The 19,683-nt window shown below is 50.5% G+C and overlaps 1 protein-coding gene across 2 annotated transcripts in view; it reads right to left on the bottom strand.

Annotated features, from left to right (window-relative positions):
• The window catches only part of SYNDIG1 (synapse differentiation inducing 1), a 133,937-nt gene that overhangs the window by 2,110 nt on the left and 112,144 nt on the right, over positions 1 to 19,683 (bottom strand). The window lies entirely within an intron of this gene.

Raw genomic sequence — 19,683 nt, 5'->3', positions numbered from 1 at the left:
CCCTGCACTTGGAGCTATTATTCCCTGCCCCCCCACACTTTGGAAATCACCCAGGCTCAGAGGCTCTGGAAATGGAATGAAGCTTTGTATTTACAGCTTAGCACAAGAGACAAGCAGAGATTTACAACATATACAGCTATAGACAGAAACAGACCAAATAAAAGGGAATACAGAAACACAACAGCCCTCCCAGAAACCTGAGTCCCCAGGAGGGGCTCCCAGCTGCCCTCCCACCTTCTCCCACCCCTCTCAACCTTACTCCAGTCCCAAGGAAGAGTGGAGGTTGGGCCAGGGGGTTAGGAAGCCAAGTGGATTAGTCAGAGACACGGCAGAGAGGTTAGAGAGAAGTGCAGCTCAGGCAATGCCCCAAGCAGAAGTGCCTTATCTATGTTTGGATTCTTGTTCTTATACCTCTCAGCAAGCCTATGAGTGCAGTAGACATCAGCACTGTTTCTCTTTCACAGCTTGTGACCTAGTCCTTCTCACCAAAACACTCTAGCTAGCTTCAAACCAGCACAGTTAGTGTGGCCCCTCACAGCAGACAGGGGAGCTCACTGCATCCAGGGATGTGGGGAGGAAGAGTTGGCCTTGCAGCCAAGCTATAAAGAGACAGCAGGATTGTGAGACTGAATAACAGAAACTACAACTTCCTGGGTCCACCTCCTGGAACTTTCTGGTCCTCCTAGAGGACACAACTCTGCGGCTTTCTTAAGGGGCAACCAGCCTCAAACTGCCACACAAGGGTAAAACCCATTCTTCTGAGCCAGATGGAACAGTTGATCTGTGCTTACCTGGACAAGAATGAGGGGGACTGAGTTTTCCTTCCCAGTGCAGTGCTCTTTGAACTGGCCCAGTTTTACCACCACAGAGAGGCCAGACACCTCCAGTTACCTTGCACCTAGCTTAGGGCTGAGCTTTAGTGCAGGACAGATAACAATGGAAATGGACTCAGGGTGCACCAGGGGAGGTTGAGGTTGGAGACTGTGAAAAGCCTCTTCACCAAAGGGATTACTGAGCACTGAGACAGGCTGCCCAGGAAGATGACTCCATTGCTGGAGACATTCCAGATCTTGCTGGGTGTGTCCTGGTGTGACCTTCTTTAGGCAAATCTGCCTTGGCAGGGGGTTTGGACTCTGTTCTCCAGAGGTCCCTTCCAACCCCTGCCATTCTGTCATTCTGTGACAAACACCTGCAAACCAGAGCCAGCAGACACACCTTAACCTTCACTCAGATGAGCAGTTACTCATGTGAGCAGGGCACTTCCCTTGTGACAGGACAAGGGGTGATGGTTTCCAACTAGAGTTGAGTCCAGCATCAGTAAGGTTGCAGATGACACCAAGCTAGGAGCAGCTGTGGAGCTGTTGGAAGGTAGCAGAGCCCTGCAGAGGGACCTGGCCAGGCTGGATGGGTGGGCAGAGGCCAATGGGATGAGATTGAACAAGGCCAAGTGCAGGGTTCTGCACTTTGGCCACAACAGCCCCAAGCAGCACTACAGGCTGGGGACAGAGTGGCTGGAAAGCAGCCAGGAGGAAAGGGACCCGGGGGTACTGGTAGAGAGTAGCTGAAGATGAGCCAGCAGTGTGCCCAGGTGGGCAGCAGAGCCAATGGCATCCTGGGCTGGCTCAGGAGCAGTGTGGCCAGCAGGACAAGGGAGGTACTTCTGCCTCTGTGCTCAGGACTGCTCAGGCCACACCTTGAGTGCTGTGTCCAGTTCTGGGCTCCTCAATTCAGGAGAGATGTTGAGGTGCTGGAACATGGCCAGAGAAGGGCAACAAAGCTGGTGAGGGGCCTGGAGCAGAGCCCTGTGAGGAGATGCTGAGGGAGCTGGGGGTGTGCAGCCTGCAGCAGAGGAGGCTCAGGGCAGAGCTCATTGCTGTCTGCAGCTACCTGCAGGGAGGCTGTAGCCAGGTGGGGTTGGGCTCTGCTGCCAGGCAACCAGCAACAGAACAAGGGGACACAGCCTCAAGTTGTGCCAGGGCAGGTCTAGGCTGAATGTTAGGAGGAAGTTGTTGTCAGAGAGAGTGATTGGCATTGGAATGGGCTGCCCAGGGAGGTGGTGGAGGCACCATCCCTGGGGGTGTTGAAGCCAAGCCTGGCTGGGGCACTTAGTGCCATGGTCTGGTTGACTGGCTAGGGCTGGGTGCTAGGTTGGCCTGGATGATCTTGGAGGTCTCTTCCAGCCTGGTTGATTCTATGATTCTATGACAGAGAGAGCAGATTTAGATTGGATGTTAGGAACAAGTTCTGCACCATGAGGGTAGTGGAACACTGGAACAGGTTGCCCAGGGAGATATTTGATGCCCCATTCCTGGAGACATTCAGGGTGAGGCCAGACAGGACTCTGGGCAACCTGAGGTAGGTGAGGATGCTTCTGCTGACTGCAGAGGGGGCTGGGCTCGGTGGCCTGTGGCAGTCCCTTCCACACAGACATTCTGTGGTTCTGTGATTACCAGAGGGGTGGCACACGTGCCAAAATGCTTCTCTCAGTGGGGCCATTGGCATTCAGCTTGATGTGCCAGCTGGAAGGGGAGCTGCCCTTTTGATGAAAGTGGTTTTCATGTCTCTTGCTGTTGTTCCTAGTACCTAAGAAGACCAATCCAAAGGTCTCATAGTTGTGTCACCTCTCCTATGTAGCTTTTGAGTACCCAGGCAAGTGCCCTGAAGACAATCTGACCAGCTGGAGATCCAAAGTCATTTGCCAGGTGTTCTGGCTTGAGCACATTGAATCTCACAAGGTTATATCTTGTTAGTATAGCTGTCAATAATGAACATGGACAGCAGGACTGCAGGTGACTGAGGACTGTCTCCTGTGGTGATCCCACAGTCCCAGTGACATCAGTGGGATGGCAGAAAGCTGTATGCAGAGCTTGGAAAGTATTCAAATGCCAGTTCCTCCAACACATCCTTCCAGGAGTCTTTGAACCCCCTGCTCAAGAAAAAGGCAGAATCCCTGCTCAAAACAGGGAAAGAATTGGACAAGACTGATCTACCCCTCAATAAGACCACCTCATGCCTTTGCAGTGAGTCTCAGTCTTGCAGCACAGTGAAAGGAGGACATCATCTGAATAGGAGTCAGCAACGGCCTCAGGTGGCCAACATCATCCTGGCCTGTCTCAAAACCAGTGTGTCCAGCAGGCTTGTGTCCTGGTTCAAAGAAGAGCAATGAAGCTGGTGAGGGGTGTGGATAACCAATCTTATGAAGAGCAACTGCTGGAAGTGAGCTCATTTAGTTTGGAGAAGAGAAGGCCAGAGGGAGGCCTCCTTGCTCTCCGCAGCTTCCTGAAAGAAGACTGGAGCTGGTCTCTTAGAATCATAGAATCATAGAATCAACCAGGTTGGAAGAGACCTTCAAGACCATCCAGGCCAACCTATCACCCAGCCCTAGCCAGTCAACCAGACCATGGCACTAAGTGCCTCAGCCAGGTTTTGCTTGAACACCCCCAGGGACGGTGCCTCCACCACCTCCCTGGGCAGCCCATTCCAATGCCAATCACTCTCTCTGGGAAGAACTTCTTCCTAATATCCAGCCTAGACCTACCCTGGCACAACTTGAGACTGTGTCCCCTTGTTCTATTGCTGGTTGCCTGGGAGAAGAGACCAACCCCACCTGGCTACAATGTCCCTTCAGGTAGTTGTAGACAGTAGTAAGATCACCCCTGAGCCTCCTCTTCTCCAGGCTGCACACCCCCAGCTCCCTCAGTCTCTCCTCACAGGGTTTGTGCTCCAGGCCCCTCACCTGCTTTATTGCCCTTCTCTGGACACCTTCCAGCACCTCAACATCTCTCTTGAATTGAGGAGCCCAGAACTGGACACAGCACTCAAGGTGTGGCCTGAGCAGTGCTGAGTTCAGGGGCAGAATAACCTCCCTTGTCCTGCTGGCCACACTGCTCCTGATGCAGGCCAGGATGCCATTGGCTCTCTTGGCCACCTGGGCACACTGCTGGCTCATCTTCAGCTTATTATCTATCAGTTCTCTCTATTATCAGATGACAGAGCAAGAGGGAATGAGCTGATGCTGTGCTAGGGGAGGTTTAGGTTGCATTGTAGGAAGCATGTCTCTCCTGCAAGGATGGTCAGGCATTGGAACAGGCTGCCCAGGGAGTCACCATCCCTGGGGGTCTTCAAGAAACATGTGGGTGCAGCACTTCGAGACGTGCTTTAGTGATCATGGTAGTGTTGGGCAGAAGGTTGGACTTGATGATCTCAGAGGTGTTTTCCAAACTTAATGATTCTATTGTTGATTCTATGATCTTTATAGACCATGGCACGATACCAGCAGGGTCACCCTGCAGGCTGGAACAAGTCACCTACAAGAAAGGCCTTGCAGAAGCATATGAGCTCCATCAGTTCTGAGGCAGGCTTTGTTCCCTTGCTACAATGAGTGTGGAATTTGTGCCACTTCAGTTGGATTTCTCCACAAGTGCCTGCTTTTCTGGAACACTTTCTGCCTCACTGTTGTGCTACTTTGAAGCTAGCTAGAATGTTTTGGTGAGAAGGATTAGATCACAGGCTGTGAAAGAGAAACAGGATGATGTCTACTTCACTCATAGGCTTGCTGAGATGCATAAGAACAAGAATCCAAACATAGATAAGGCACTTCTTCTGCATGGGAGCTCTGGGCTGCATTTCTCTCTCTAGCCTCTCTGCCATCTCTGGCTAATCCACTTTGCTTCCTAACCCCCTGGCCCAACCTCCATTCTTCCTTGAGACTGGGTAAGGTTGAGAGGGGTGGGAGAAGGTGGGAGGGCAGCTGGGAGCCTTTCCTGGGGACTCAGGTTTCTGGGAGGGCTGCTGTGTGTCTGTATTACCTTTTGCCTTGTCTATGTCTGTCTATCACTGTATATCCTGTAACTATCTGCTTGTCTGTTGTGCTAAGCTGTAACTACAAAGCTTCATTCCATTTCCAGAGCTGGCTGAGTCTAGCCTGGGTGATTTCCAAAGTGTGGTGGGGAGGACAGGGAACACCCAAACCATCACAGCTGTCATCTATTACCCTGGTTTTATCTTTGTAAGCTTTTTCCCCCTTCCATTTTTGTGATTGGTATTAGTCTCTTGCTCTTCAGAGCAATCTCCAGCAGTCAAATGACAAGCTTTCACACTGAAAAGAAAAGGGCTTCTGGCCTTTCTGCCAATGACTTTATTAGTAGAACCATCTCATCTCATTCATCAACCTAATTTTTTAAGGAGAATGCCTCATAAATGTTTCAGGCAGCAACACTGTGAAATGAGACACATGAAAAGAGAGAGGCTAGATGCAGGAGGGAGGAAAGTCACTTCAAAGCAGTAACACACAAACAACTTCTAGGCTTACACCTAGTGGCATGATCAGCAGGTTAAGGAAGTGCTCTTGCCCCTGTGCTCAGCACTGGTGATGCTGCACCTCAAATACTGTGTCCAGTTTTGGTCCTCTCACTACAGAAAATACCTCAAGATGATGGAACATGTCCAGAAAAGCACAACAAAGCTGGTGAAGGGTCTGGAGAGCAGGTCTGGTGAGGAGCAGCTGAGGGAACTGTGGTTGTTTATCCTGGAGAAGAGGAGGCTGAGGGGAGACCTCATTGCTGTCTACAACTCCCTGAAAGGAGGTTGGAGTAAGGCCATTGTTGGTCTCTTCTCCCAAGTAAGTAATAAGGTAATGGCCTCAAACTGCACCAGAGGGAGCTTAGTTTGGACATTGTGATGAATTTCTTCCCTGCAAGAGCGGTCAGGCACTGGAATCGTGTTCAGGGTTAACCCTCCAGGGGGAGTGACCTTGAACCTGACCCTAGGCAGTCTTGACCCCTCCCCAGGGGGGGTCTGAACACCACCAGGTGATGGTTAGCTCACTGCCCCTTCCTGTCTAAAGAGCCATAAAAGCAGGGGGACCTCTGTTCTCTCTCTGCTCTCCCTGCTCACCAGCATCACCATCCTGTTCCTGGTTCTCTTTGTTCCACCACGTGGCCATCACCAGCAAAATCTGGTTGTATCTACACATTTTGTACTTGCTTTCCCTTCCCTATACCTTTGTAACTCCCCTACCTCAGATATCTTTCCTAATTTATTGTTAAACTTTTTCTTCTTAACTTCCACATCAGTTTATTTGGCTGTGCTTACCTTTTCCTCTCTCTACATCTCATTCCTTTCTTTTGGGAAAGAAGGGGGCAGAGGGAAGGGCACTCCATAAATTGTTGTTTGGTTCTATCACATTTATTTGAGTCTCTGGGAACTTAAATTAGAACCAAGATAAATAGGCTGCTCGGGGTGGCTGCAGGGTCCCCTCCCTGCAGGAGATCAGAAACAAGTAGACATTGCACTTCAGGGCATGGGCTAGTGGCCATGGTGGTGTTAGGCACAATTTTGGACTTGAGGATCTTAGAAGTCTTTTCAAACCTTAATGACTCTATGGTTCTGTGGTTCTGTGTCCTTTAGATGGGGAAGACATCCTGCTCACTTTGAATCATAGAATCATAGAATCAACCAGGTTGGAAGAGGCCTCCAAGCTCATCCAGCCTAACCTAGCACCCAGCCCTAGCCAGTCAACCAGACCATGGCACTAAGTGCCTCAGACAGGCTTTGCTTGAGCACCTCCAGGGACGGTGCCTCCACCACCTCCCTGGGCAGCCCATTCCAATGCCAATCACTCTCTCTGTGAAGAACTTCCTCCTAACATCCAGCCTAGACCTACCCTGGCACAACTTGAGAATGTGTCCCCTTGTTCTATTGCTGGTTGCCTGGGAGAAGAGCCCAACCCCCACCTGGCTACAGCCTCCCTTCAGGTAATTGTAGACAGCAATGAGCTCTGCCCTGAGCCTCCTCTTCTCCAGGCTAAACAGGCCCAGCTCCCTCAACCTCTCCTCATAGGATTTGTGCTCCAGGCCCCTCACCAGCCTTGCTGCCCTTCTCTGGACACCTTCCAGCACCTCAACATCTCTCTTGAATTGAGGGGCCCAGAACTGGACACAGCACTCAAGGTGTGGCCTGAGCAGTGCTGAGTACAGGGGCAGAATAACCTCCCTTGTCCTGCTGGCCACACTGTTCCTGATGCAGGCCAGGATGCCATTGGCTCTCTTGGCCACCTGGGCACACTGCTGCCTCATCTTCAGCTACTCTCCACCAGCACCCCCAGGTCCCTTTCCTCCTGGCTGCTCTCAGCCACTCAGTCCCCAGCCTGTAGTGCTGCTTGGGGTTGTTGTGGCCAAAGTGCAGAACCCTGCACTTGGCCTTGTTCAATCTCATCCCATTGGCCTCTGCCCACCCATCCAGCCTGGCCAGGTCCCTCTGCAGGGCTCCCCTACCTTCCAACAGCTCCACAGCTGCTCCTAGCTCCTAGCTTGGTGTTTGGAAAGCATGTCCAGGCAGGCTGCTCAAAAGAGCAACCAAGGATCTCACGAGTTCCTTGCCTGGGACCTTCACCTACTCAGGAGAAGAGCTCTGTTCAGAAAAATGCCAGTGGCTCTGGGGTCATGGACATATTTGTTAGGCCTACTTAGAAGTCTTGGCAAGGAAAGCAGAGAAGGCACTGATCATTCAGCTCTCCTCAAAGCCTTTCTTCAGGCATCTGCTGCCCCTCACAACTGCTGTGCACCGAAGTGACATCAGATTTGTCAGCCAAAGGCAAGTGAAGAGCACCGAAGCTATTGGTCAAATAAGATACACAGTTTGAATCCTCCCAACAGGGAGGAAGTTTGAAAATGCCAAAATGCTTCAATCTAACATTTCTGAAACGTGACAGAAAACTCTGGAGTAGTTTGGGCTGACCTCTTTGAAATCAAGCTTCAAAACAGGGTTGTTTTTTTTTTCCCCACCTAATAAATGGAAAATCTATGGGGGAAAGAAAAGAAATAACCCCCATATGTGAAAACCTGGCAGTATGTCCTGACTGCATCCAATAGGATTGGTCAGAGCTGCCCAAAATGAAGTGTTCAAGAACCCAAAGAAATCCTGAGGGCTGACGTGGCCTTTTTTCTATCAGGCCCTTCAGCCTGCTGACAAACTCTCTGAAACAGAACAGACACACATTTATTTTCTCCTCAAGAGCTCTTTAATGACAGCCCTGACCTTTGTGAAAGGATGAGAACCCAGCCTCCTGTTAACATCTTTAGCCAGGTCAAAGTGAGACAGCCATGTGCTGCCATGCAGTTGCTAAATTTTGTACCTCCAGTCATGATGTTAGTTTGACTTAGTGTTTGGAGCAGGTTGTTGTGGTACAGAAGTCCTCATTTCCAACAAATTACTTAATGATAGCATCATAGAATGGTCTGGGTTGGAAGCGACCTCAAGGATCATCCAGATCCAATCCCCTGCCAGAGGCAGGGACACCTCCCACTAGAGCAGGTTGCTCAAGGCCTCATCCAACCTGGCCTTGAACACCTCTAGGGAGGAAGCAGCCACAACCTCTCTGGGCAACCTGTGCCAGTGTCTCACCACCCTCACTGGAGAGAACTTCCTCCTAACATCCAGTCTAAATCTCCCCTCTGCCAGTTCAAACCCATTCCCCCTCATCCTGTCATTACAAGACCTTGTCAATAGTCCCTCCCCAGCCTTCCTGTAGGCCTCTTCAGATACTGGAAGGCCACTATAAGATCTCCTCGAGTCCTCTTCTCCAGGCTGCAGAGCCCCAGCTGTCTCAGCCTGTCCTCAGAGCAGAGCTGCTGCAGCCCTCTGAGCATCTTCGTGGCCCTCCTCTGGACTTGCTCCAACTGTTCCATGTCCCTCTTGTGCTGGGGGCTCCAGAATTGTACACAGTACTCCAAAGGCATTGTTCTGTTTTGCTTTGTTTTCCCCTTTTAACCTGATGTATGTTTTGTGACTTAGAAAAACCACAGAATGCAACCCTTTGGAAGACACCTCAAAGGTCACCCAGTCCAACCCTCAACCCAGCATTGAAGGGTCAGCACTAATCCATGCCCCTCTTATGTCCAATTCAGAATGTGGAATGCATTGCTTAGGGAACATGGGAAAGAGAAACTTCTGTTCCTAATGGCTTGCATCCAGAAAGGTTTTCACTGAGATGGAGAAATCACCCCTGCAGAAAATGTCTTCCATCAGTACAAGACTAGTCCCTCAAAGGACTTGACTGACAGCTGGCTGAGCACCTGCCAACGTGTGCCCAGGCGGCCAAGAAGGACAAGAACATCCTGGCCTAGATTAAGAATGTGTGACCAGCAGGACCAGGGAAGTGACTCTCCCCTTCTACCCAGTGCTGGTAACGCCACTTCTTGAGTCCTGGGTTCAGCTTGGGGCTCTCACTACTGTTTGCTCAACTGACTCACTCCTGGACCCTGGTACAACAGGAAGAGGAGAGCCAGGGTTAAGCCTGCCTGGCAGGATTTATGCCCTACCAGGACACTGGGAATGGTTAGTTTGACAAAAGAGGAGGCTGAGAGGACATCTCATTGCTGTCGACAGCTGCTTGAAAGGACATTGTGGAGGGGTTGGTGCTGGTCTCTTCTCACAGGTAATTAGTGATAGAACAAGAGAGAATGGCCTCAAGCTGCAATTGGGTAGGTTTACACTGGGTATCAGGAAGCATTTTTCCCAGCAGGAGTGGTCAGGCACTGGAATGGGCTGCCCAGGGAGATGGTTGAGTCACCGACCCTGGATGTGTTTCAAAGTCATTTGGATGTGGTACTTGAGGATATGGTTTAAGGGTGAACTTTGTAGAGCAGGGATAATGGTTGGGCTCCATGATCCTGGGGGTCTGTTCCAACTGGAATGTGATTCTGTGCAGTTAGGAGTGGCCATCTGATGCAGCAATCACACACAGATTCACAGAATCACTTTAGGGGTTAGAAGGGACCTCAAAAGATCGTTCAGTCCAACCCCACTGCCAGAGCAGGATCACCTGTACCAGATCACACAGATGAGGTTTGGAAGCCTCCAGAGAAGGAGGCTCCACAACCTCTCTGGGCAGCCTGTGCCAGTGTTTTGTCACCTGTATGGTGAAAAAGATTTTCCTGATGTGGAACCTTCTCGGCTCCACCTTTCACCCTTTGCCCCTTGTCCTGTCACTGGGCAGCCTGGCTCTGCCCTCCTGACACTGCCCTTCACAACTTTATAAACATGGATGAGGGCACCTCTCAGTCTCCTCTAATCCAAACTAAAGAGCCCAGCTCCCTCAGCCTTCCCTCATAAGGGAGATGTTCCACTTCCTTCATCATTTTTCTGGCTCTGTGCTGGACTCTTTCAAGAAGTTTCCTGAGCTCCTTCTTGACCTGATTGGCCCAGAACTCGACATAGTATTCCAAATTGCTTGAGCGTGTCCAGAGAAGGGCGACAAGGCTGGGGAGAGGCCTTGAGCACAGCCCTACGAGGAGAGGCTGAGGGAGCTGGGATTGGTTAGCCTGGAGAAGAGGAGGCTCAGGGGAGACCTTATTGCTGTCTACAACTACCTGAGGGGAGGTTGTGGCCAGGAGGAGGTTGCTCTCTTCTCTCAGGTGGCCAGCACCAGAACAAGAGGACACAGCCTCAGGCTGCGCCAGGGGAGATTTAGGCTGGAGGTGAGGAGAAAGTTCTTCCCTGAGAGTCATTGGACACTGGAATGGGCTGCCCGGGGAGGTGGTGGAGTCGCCGTCCCTGGAGCTGTTCAAGGCAGGACTGGACGTGGCACTTGGTGCCATGGTCTGGCCTTGAGCTCTGTGGTAAAGGGTTGGACTTGATGATCTGTGAGGTCTCTTCCAACCCTGATGATACTGTGAAACATGGCCTCACCAGGGCAGAGAAGAGTGGGAGGAGAACCTCCTTTGACCTACTACCCACAGCCCTTCTGATACACCCCAGGATACCGTTGCGATGGAGCACTGGAATGGGCTGCACAGAGAGGTTGTGGAGTTTCCACCTCTGGAGGCATTCGAAACCTGCCTGGACACATTCCTGTGCAACCTGATGCAACTGACCCTGCTTTGGCAAGGGGATTGGGCTAAATGGTCTCCAGAGGTCACTCCAATCCCTTCTGTGATTCTGTAAGTCAAAGCTCCAGACCTAAATCAGGTGAAAATACAGACACTGATGCCTGTTGTGGACCCCCCTTGGTGACTGCTGCCAAATAGAACACTCTGATCTAGGGCACCAAAACGAACTCAGTCTTTAGTTTTGGCACAGGTTCTCAGGCCCTATGAGAAGTGTTTTCACAGTGGCTAAAATTCCCCAGGAAATAAAAAGAGAAAAATCCATTTTAGCCAAGTGGTTAAAACCAGAGAAAAGATGTATTTCAGATTCAAATACTGCAGCACATTTTGGTTAAAAGAGAGGTCACGTTCATGCCGTGGCAGGTTGTGTTACATCCATGCTGTCTCTTCACTTTCACGTAGCAGCTGCATCCTGGATACCCACAGTGCCTGTGATGGACATGCCCTGTGCAGGCCTGGGTGCCTCAAGTGCCCCAGTTCATGCAGAAGCCTCTCCTGAGATGACAGATCCCTGCACACAGCCATCTCTGGACAGGTGATGGAACAGTTTGTCCTTGGTGCTGTCTCAAAGCATGTCAGGAAGGAGGGGCTTGCCAGAAGTAGCCAGCATGGATTCACCAAGGAGAAGTTGTGTTTGACCACTGTGAAAGCCTTTTGCAATGGCTTGGCTGGATGGACAGATGAAGAGAGGGCAGTGCATGTGGTCCACCTTGACTTCAGCAAGCTTTCAATGCCATCTCCCACACCATCCTCACAGTGTGGATTAGATGATTGGACAATGAGGTGGCCTAAGAACTGGCTGAAGGACAGAACTCAGAGAGTTGTGGCCAGCAGAGCAGAGTCTAACTGGAGACCTGTAGCTAGTGGTGTGCCCCAGGAGTTGGCACTGGGTCCAGTTTGGTTCAACATCTTCATCAACAAAGGACAAAGGTGTGGGAGAATTTCTCCTGCAGAGGGACATGAGTTGTAAACATGAGACCTTGTGATGGGAGATGTCCTTGAGCTTGCTGGCTCAAGGAAGCTAGGCTGTGGACTGTGAGCAACCCACGCACACCTGCAGAGGGTTGGACCTGCCGGCCCCTGGGGCAGACACAGCTCCAGGGGGCTGACCCTGCCAGCCCTCTGGGGTGGAACCAGGGGCTGTTTTGATAAGGAATAACCCATCTGTGTCTTGCACATAACTTTGAGCCAATCTGTACCTTCCACTTGTACCAATCTCAAACTACGTTGGTTGTGCACACCTCTGCCAAGCAGCATCTAAGCCACTCTGCTGCATCAGTGAAGCGCACTGGAGCAGAGCAAGCTGCTGGGTGGACTCCTCAGTGCCCCCATCTCGCCTCTCGCCAGCTCCGGACCCCAACGCAAAGGAACAGAGTGGACCCTCAGCATGTTTCCTGATGAAACAAAACTGGGAGGACTGGCTGGCACCCAGCTGGGCCATGACCTGGGCAGGCTGGAGAGCTGGGCAGAGAGGGACCATGTGAATTTCAGCAAGGGCAAGTGTAGAGACCACACCTGGGGAAGAACAATCTCATGTACCAGTACAGGTTGGCATCTGACCTGCTGGAGAGCAGCTCTGATGAGAAAGACCTGAGAGTGTTGGTGGACAACAAGCTGACCACAAGCCACAGATGTGCCCTCATGGCCAAGAAGGCCAGTGGAATCCTGGAGTGGATTAAGAAGAGTGTGAGCAGCAGGTTGAGGGAGGCTCTGCTCCCTCTCTACTCTGCCCTGGGGAGGCCTCATACTGTGTCTGGTTCTGGGCTCCCCAGTTCAAGAAGAACAAGGAACGACTGGAGACAGTCCAGCAGAGAGCCACAAAGATGCTGAGGGGACTGGAACATCTGGTGGGAGAGCTGGGGCTGTTTAGCCTGGTATAACACCTGGAGAAGAGGAAACTGAGTGGGGAACCTCATTAAAGCTGATCAATAGCTAAAGGAGCAAGTGTGAGGAGGAAGAAGCCAGTTTAGTGTGAGGAGAAACCAGCCAGTCTGTTCTCAGTGGTGTCCAGTGACAGGACAAGGGGCAATGGACACAAACTGGAATCCAAGAGGTCCCATGTAAACATAAGGAAAAACTTCTTCCCTTGAAGAGTGGCAGAGCACTGGAGAAGGCTGCCCAGAGAGGCTGTGAAGTCTCCATCTCTGGAGGTGTTCCAAACCCACCTAGATGTGTTCCTGTGTGATTTACTCTAGGTGCTCCTCCTAGCAGAGGGGTTGGACCAGGTGATCTTCAGAGGTCCCTTCCAGCTCCTACTATTCTGTGATTCCATGATTTCCCTGAAAACTACTGGGCTGAGTACTTAGCTGCATTAAGTAGCCCCAGCATGCTTGATGCTGGTAATGCAGCCAAGGCTGGTGCAAGAATGAAGATCCAAATTGACTCACTACAGCTTCCTCAAGCTAAGTGGCTTAATTTAATTAGTTGGGAATACAAACAGCTATTCTAATGGGCTTCAAAGTAGCTGCAGGAGTAAGCACTTTTACTAATCAAAATGATATTATCTGTGGAGTTTTACAGTACTTCTATTCATTTGCTTCTTCCCTTCCCTGGCAAGACTGTGGCTGGCAGCTGGCTGATCAATGAAGAAATTTAATGCAGTCTTTGGGCAGCAATGGGGCCAACAGGTTTGATAAGCAGAGAAATGGCCAAGTGCAAGACATGAGATGAATTATGAGTGAGGGATAATTCATTGCACAGCACTAGGCAAGTTCTCCCTCTGCATGGTCAGAGGAGATATTTTTCTCACAAAGTGTTTGTCCCCGAGGGATTTGGCTCCCTTGAGACTACCTCTGCCTCTTGGGTAGAATTGTAGGACTGTAGAATCATTAAGAATCATAAAATTATCGAATCATAGAATCAAGCAGGTTGGAAGAGACCTCCAAGCTCATCCAGGCCATCCTAGCACCCAGCCCTAGCCACTCAACCAGACCATGGCACTAAGTGCCTCAGCCAGGCTTGGCTTCAACACCTCCAGGCACGGTGACTCCACCACCTCCCTGGGCAGCCCATTCCAATGCCAATCACTCTCTCTGACAACAACTTCCTCCTAACATCCAGCCTAGACCTGCCCTGGCACAACTTGAGACTGTGTCCCCTTGTTCTGTTGCTGGTTGCCTGGGAGAAGAGGCCACCCCCACCTGGCTACAGCCTCCCTTCAGGTAGTTGCAGACAGCAATGAGCTCTGCCCTGAGCCTCCTCTTCTGCAGGCTGCACACCCCCAGCTCCCTCAGCCTCTCCTCATAGGATTTGTGTTCCAGGCCCCTCACCAGCTTTGTTGCCCTTCTCTGGACACCTTCCAGCACCTCAACATCTCTCCTGAATTGAGGGGCCCAGAGCTGGACACAGGTTGGAAAAGACCTTTAAGATCATCAAGTCCAACCATAACACAACTTCCATGGCCACTAAAGCATACCTTGAAGCATCACACCTACATGCTTCTTGACCACCTCCAGAGACAGCAACTCCACCTCCTCCCTGGGCAGCCTGTTCCAATGCCTCACCACTCCTGCAGTGAAGAAGTTTGTTTCTTAATGTCCAATCTAAAACTCCCCTGGCACAACTTACCTTCATTTCCTCTTGTTCTATTGCTTGTCACCTGGGAAAAGAGACCAACATGAGCCTCACTTGCAGGTACTTGTAGACAGCAGTATGATCTCCCCTCAGCCTTCTCCTCTGCAGGCTCAACAACCCCACCTTCCTCAGCTACTCCTCATAGGATGTGCACTCCAAACCCCTCACGAGTCTTTTTGCTCTTCTCTGGACATGCTTCAAGACCTCAACATCTTTCCTATACTGTGACACCCAGACTTGAACACAGTACTCCAGCTGTGGCCTCACCAGGGCCACAACCACTTTTCTACTCCTAATGAACACACTGGTTTTGATAAAAGCCAGGCTGATGTTGGCCTTGTTTTGGTTGGAAAAGACCTCTAAGATGATGGAGTCCAACCATCAATGTGACACCGCCATAGCCATTAAACCATCTCCCAAAGAGCCACATCCACACACCTACTGAGCACCTCCAGGGCTGGTGACTCCATCACCTCCCTGAGCAGCCTGTTCCAGTGCCTGACTGCTCTTTCCATAAAGAAATTTTTCTTCATGCCCAAATTAAACCTCCTCTGGAATGAATTCAGACCATTTCCTCTCATTCAGTCACCTGATAGTTGGGAAAAGAGACCAATTCCCACCTCACTACAACCTGATGCCAGGGAGCTGTAGAGATTGGAGTTTTCCCTTGGTCTGTGCTGTCTGGATGCCCAGACATGACTGTCAAATTGCCAGCTACTGGCACCAGCTGTGATGAAAGCTGGGCACTCCAAGGCTGGAAACAGGAACTTGAGCAAAATGCAGTCTCCAGTGAATCCTCTCTCCAGAGACTTTGGAAGCAGATGTTGATCTGTTGGAAGGTAGGAGAGCCCTGCAGAGGGACCTGGCCAGGCTGGATGGGTGGGCAGAGGCCAATGGGATGAGATTGAACAAGGCCAAGTGCAGGGTTCTGCACTTTGGCCACAACAACCCCAAGCAGCACTACAGGCTGGGGACTGAGTGGCTGGAGAGCAGCCAGGAGGAAAGGGACCTGGGGGTACTGATAGATAGTAGGCTGCAGATGCGTCAGCAGTGTGCCCAGGTGGCCAAGAGAGCCAATGGCATCCTGGGCTGGCTCAGGAGCAGTGTGAGCAGCAGGACAAGGGAGGTTCTTCTGCCCCTGTACTCAGCACTGCTCAGGCCACACCTTGAGTGCTGTGTCCAGTTCTGGGCTCCTCAATTCAAGAAAGATGTTGAGGTGCTGGAAGGTGTCCAGAGAAGGGCAACAAAGCTGGTGAGGGGCCTGGAGCACAAATCCTATGAGGAGAGGTTGAGGGAGCTGGGCCTGTTTAGCCTGGAGAAGAGGAGGCTCAGGGGTGATCTTATTACTGTCTACAACTACCTGAAGGGAGGCTGTAGCCAGGTGGGGGTTGGCCTCTTCTGCCAGGCAACCAGCAATAGAACAAGGGGACACAGTCTCAAGTTGTGCCAGGGTAGGTCTAGGCTGGATATTAGGAAGAAGTTCTTCACAGAGAGAGTGATTGGCATTGGAATGGGCTGCCCAGGGAGGTGGTGGAGGCACCGTCCCTGGAGGTGTTGAAGCCAAGCCTGGCTGAGGCACTTAGTGCCATGGTCTGGTTGACTGGCTAGGGCTGGGTGCTAGGTTGGACTGGATGATCTTGGAGGTCTCTTCCAACCTGGTTGATTCTGTAAGCCAGTAAAGAGCAGAGGAGGGGAGTAAAGGAGGGGAGGATATCTGGAAGGTTTATCTGCTATTGCTTAACTAACAAAATTAATATCTTGTTGTTTAGAAACACTTTCAAGGAACTTCTCTGGAGTCTCCACTTGAGAGTTTCTGCAAAAATATATTCATCATGTCTCTGGGCTGCATGTTTTATGGGCTGAAAGGAGATGAATATTGTTACCTCCGCAGCTGCAAGGCCAAAGAATTCTGCTGCATCCCGCAGTGACTCATACATCATACTCACAAAATACCTTCTGCTGCTTTGTGTGTGGAAACATGGAACACATTGATCACAGTTATTAATCCTGCCTCGTTTCCCTAGGGCTGCAGAGGAGGAATGGCTCCAGGTAAAGGGAGAAAGAGGAAATCCCAACCCCTTTGGTCAGGGGATGGATTTATTTTCACCTCATGGGAAGAAATAGCTGACAGGGAGCAGGGATACACCTGGGGCTTATTTTCACCTCATGGGAAGAAATAGCCAACAGGGAGCAGGGATACACCTGGGGCTTATTTTCATCTCCTGGGAAGAAATAGCCAACAGGGAGCAGGGATACACCTGGGGCTTATTTTCATCTCCTGGGAAGAAATAGCCAACAGGGAACAGGGATACACCTGGGGCTTATTTTCATCTCATGGGAAGAAATAGCCAACAGGGAGCAGGGATACACCTGGGGCTTATTTTCATCTCCTGGGAAGAAATAGCCAACAGGGAGCAGGGATACACCTGGGGTTTATTTTCACCTCATGGGAAGAAATAGCCAACAGGGAGCAGGGATACACCTGGGGCTTATTTTCATCTCCTGGGAAGAAATAGCCAACAGGGAACAGGGATACACCTGGGGCTTATTTTCATCTCATGGGAAGAAATAGCCAACAGGGAGCAGGGATACACCTGGGGCTTATTTTCATCTCCTGGGAAGAAATAGCCAACAGGGAGCAGGGATACACCTGGGGTTTATTTTCACCTCATGGGAAGAAATAGCCAACAGGGAGCAGGGATACAGCTGGGGCTTATTTTCACCTCATGGGAAGAAATAGCCAACAGGGAGCAGGGATACATCTGAACAACCTGATCTAGTTGAGGATGTCCCTCCTTACTGCAGAGGAGACTGGGCTAGATGACCTTTGGAGGTATCTTCCAACCCAGACCATTCTATGATTCTATGTACAGGCTCCATGCACCCACTGGCCAGATCCTGAGTCTTTCTTTGTCAAGTGTCATGCAAAAGAGATGACACAGAATGAGAAGTAACTCATACAGGAAAATGCTCTGCTCCTGTATCTTCTCTCCTGTCTTCCTTCTAGTCAAAAGCTGTGTCTGTTTTTAACTTGCCTACTGTGCACTTCTGCTGATCTTCAATTTCTGGGCAACACCTTTCACCTTCAGGCTTACACCACTTACTTTCACTGATGGTGAGGAAAAGACTTCAGAGTCTTTGCTAAAGATACCGATGGGGAAAGGGCAAAGTCACAAATTGTCTCTGGACTGTGAATGGTGGCAGGGAGCTGCCAGTCAGCAGGGGAAGGCATGGGCCTGGCTCATACTTCATGTAGGGTTTGGGATGTGACAGAAGAGCACTCAGTCTTGAGGAAGGTATCTAAGGGACTGTAGAGTCTCATCCAATTGCTCAGAGGCAGAAATGGTGAACTAAATAAATGACAAATGGTTCCTTGCTCCCTCAGGCATTTGTAAATTCCATTCTGGCCACAGTAGAATCAGGGCCTGTGACAGCTTGCCTTTCAGAGACCAAAGAGCTCTCCTGGAGTTTCCCATCATTTCTGGCCCAGGACATGGACATGAGTCTCAAGCAGACATTCCCTGTCTGGAACTTACTGTGGGAAGAGTGGGGAGCAGGTGCCAACTGAAGTGCAGGAGATTCTACACAGACACCCAAAACTCCAAGACTCAGTGCTGGACTGAGTCTCTACTGATGCTTAAGTTCCTTTTCTTCTTCAAAAGAAAGCATCCAGTCTAGTCCAGTCTAGCTTTCAGATTGTAGAGTCCGAAACCAATTGCTGCATTGTCTTCAGCAGACTCCAGTGTTGATAGAATCACAGGAGTGTGGAGGTTGGAAGGGGCCTTTGAGATCATCAAGTCCAATGCTCACCTAGAGCTCAGTCCCACCATTACTCCTAAGCTGCTACCTCTAAACCACAGCCCTCAGCACCACATCTTCTAACACCTTCAGGGATGGGGACTCCATCACCTCCCAGGGCAGCCTGTTCCAATGCTTGATAACCTTTTCTATGTAGAAATTGTTTCTGATATCCAAAGTGATATTAGTGGTATAACTTCAGACTGTTTCCTCTTGTCTGTTTGGCACTTGTTTCACGTGAGAAGAGACCTACCTGCCCCTGGCTTCAACCTGCTTTGAGAGCACAATGAGGTCTCCCTGCTGCAGAAATCTCTGTAGCTTGCCATGGGAACGTGGTCAAGGCCCCCACAGATCAGTGTGATCAATGGCAATGCCACATGGACTCCAGACAGGTCAATGTGAATTATGCCAGAGACATTTATTGATCATTTCAGCTCTCACTATATAGCCTCAGAGCACAGAGCACACACCTACACATTAGCATAATTAGGCAAGGACAACCCACTCCATCTGCATAAACCACGCCTTGTTTTCCTCATTAACGAGGTGGCCACTTCCTATCCTTTTTGAGATAAGGTAGCCAGCAGCTGGGAACCAAGGTCAGCATCCACCTGTTGTTATCCTTCTTCACTTTGCATTCCCACAGCCTCCTCTTTTGAAGACTAAACGACACCACTTCCCTAAGCTGTTCATCACAGGATTTGTGTTCAAGCTTAGTTGCTCTTTAACCTGCTTGAGATCAATGTCTTTCAGTAAGGGAAAACTCCATATAGAAGATAAAAGTGTAAGATCTTGACCATGTGTTGCTCTCTGGTAGTACTGAAATCCAGGTGAGATGGTTGCTAAAGACCATGAGACAGTGAATGCAAGGAGCAATGGGTGGAAGCTGAGGCATAGATGAGATGGCTGCTAAAGACCATGAGACAGTGAATGCAAGGGGCAATGGGTGGAAGCTGAGGCATAGGTGAGATGGTTGCTAAAGACCACGAGACAGTGAATGCAAGGGGCAATGGGTGGAAGCTGAGGCATAGGTGAGATGGTTGCTAAAGACCATGAGACAGTGAATGCAAGGAGCAATGGGTGGAAGCTGAGGCATAGGTGAGATGGTTGCTAAAGACCACGAGACAGTGAATGCAAGGAGCAATGGGTGGAAGCTGAGGCATAGGAAGTTCTCTGGAAACATGAGGAAAAATGTTTTCACTGTGAGGGTGGCAGAACATTGGCACAGGCTGCCCAGGGGGTTGTGCAGCTCTCTGGAGATATTCAATACCTGGCTGGACTCATTTCTGTGTGATCTGCTATAGGTGATCCTGCTCTGGCAGGGGGTTGAGCTGGATGAGCTTTGGAGGTTCCTTCCAGCCCCTGACGCTCTGTGATTCCGTGATTCTGTAATGCATAACCCAGACTGAGCTTCCCCAGGGGCAAT

The sequence above is a fragment of the Pogoniulus pusillus genome, chromosome 25 (assembly GCF_015220805.1).
Source record: "Pogoniulus pusillus isolate bPogPus1 chromosome 25, bPogPus1.pri, whole genome shotgun sequence".
In the NCBI taxonomy this organism is placed as follows: Eukaryota; Metazoa; Chordata; class Aves; order Piciformes; family Lybiidae; genus Pogoniulus; species Pogoniulus pusillus.
Note: the sequence above shows the minus strand (reverse complement) of the source record. Positions and strands in the feature narration are given on the sequence as shown.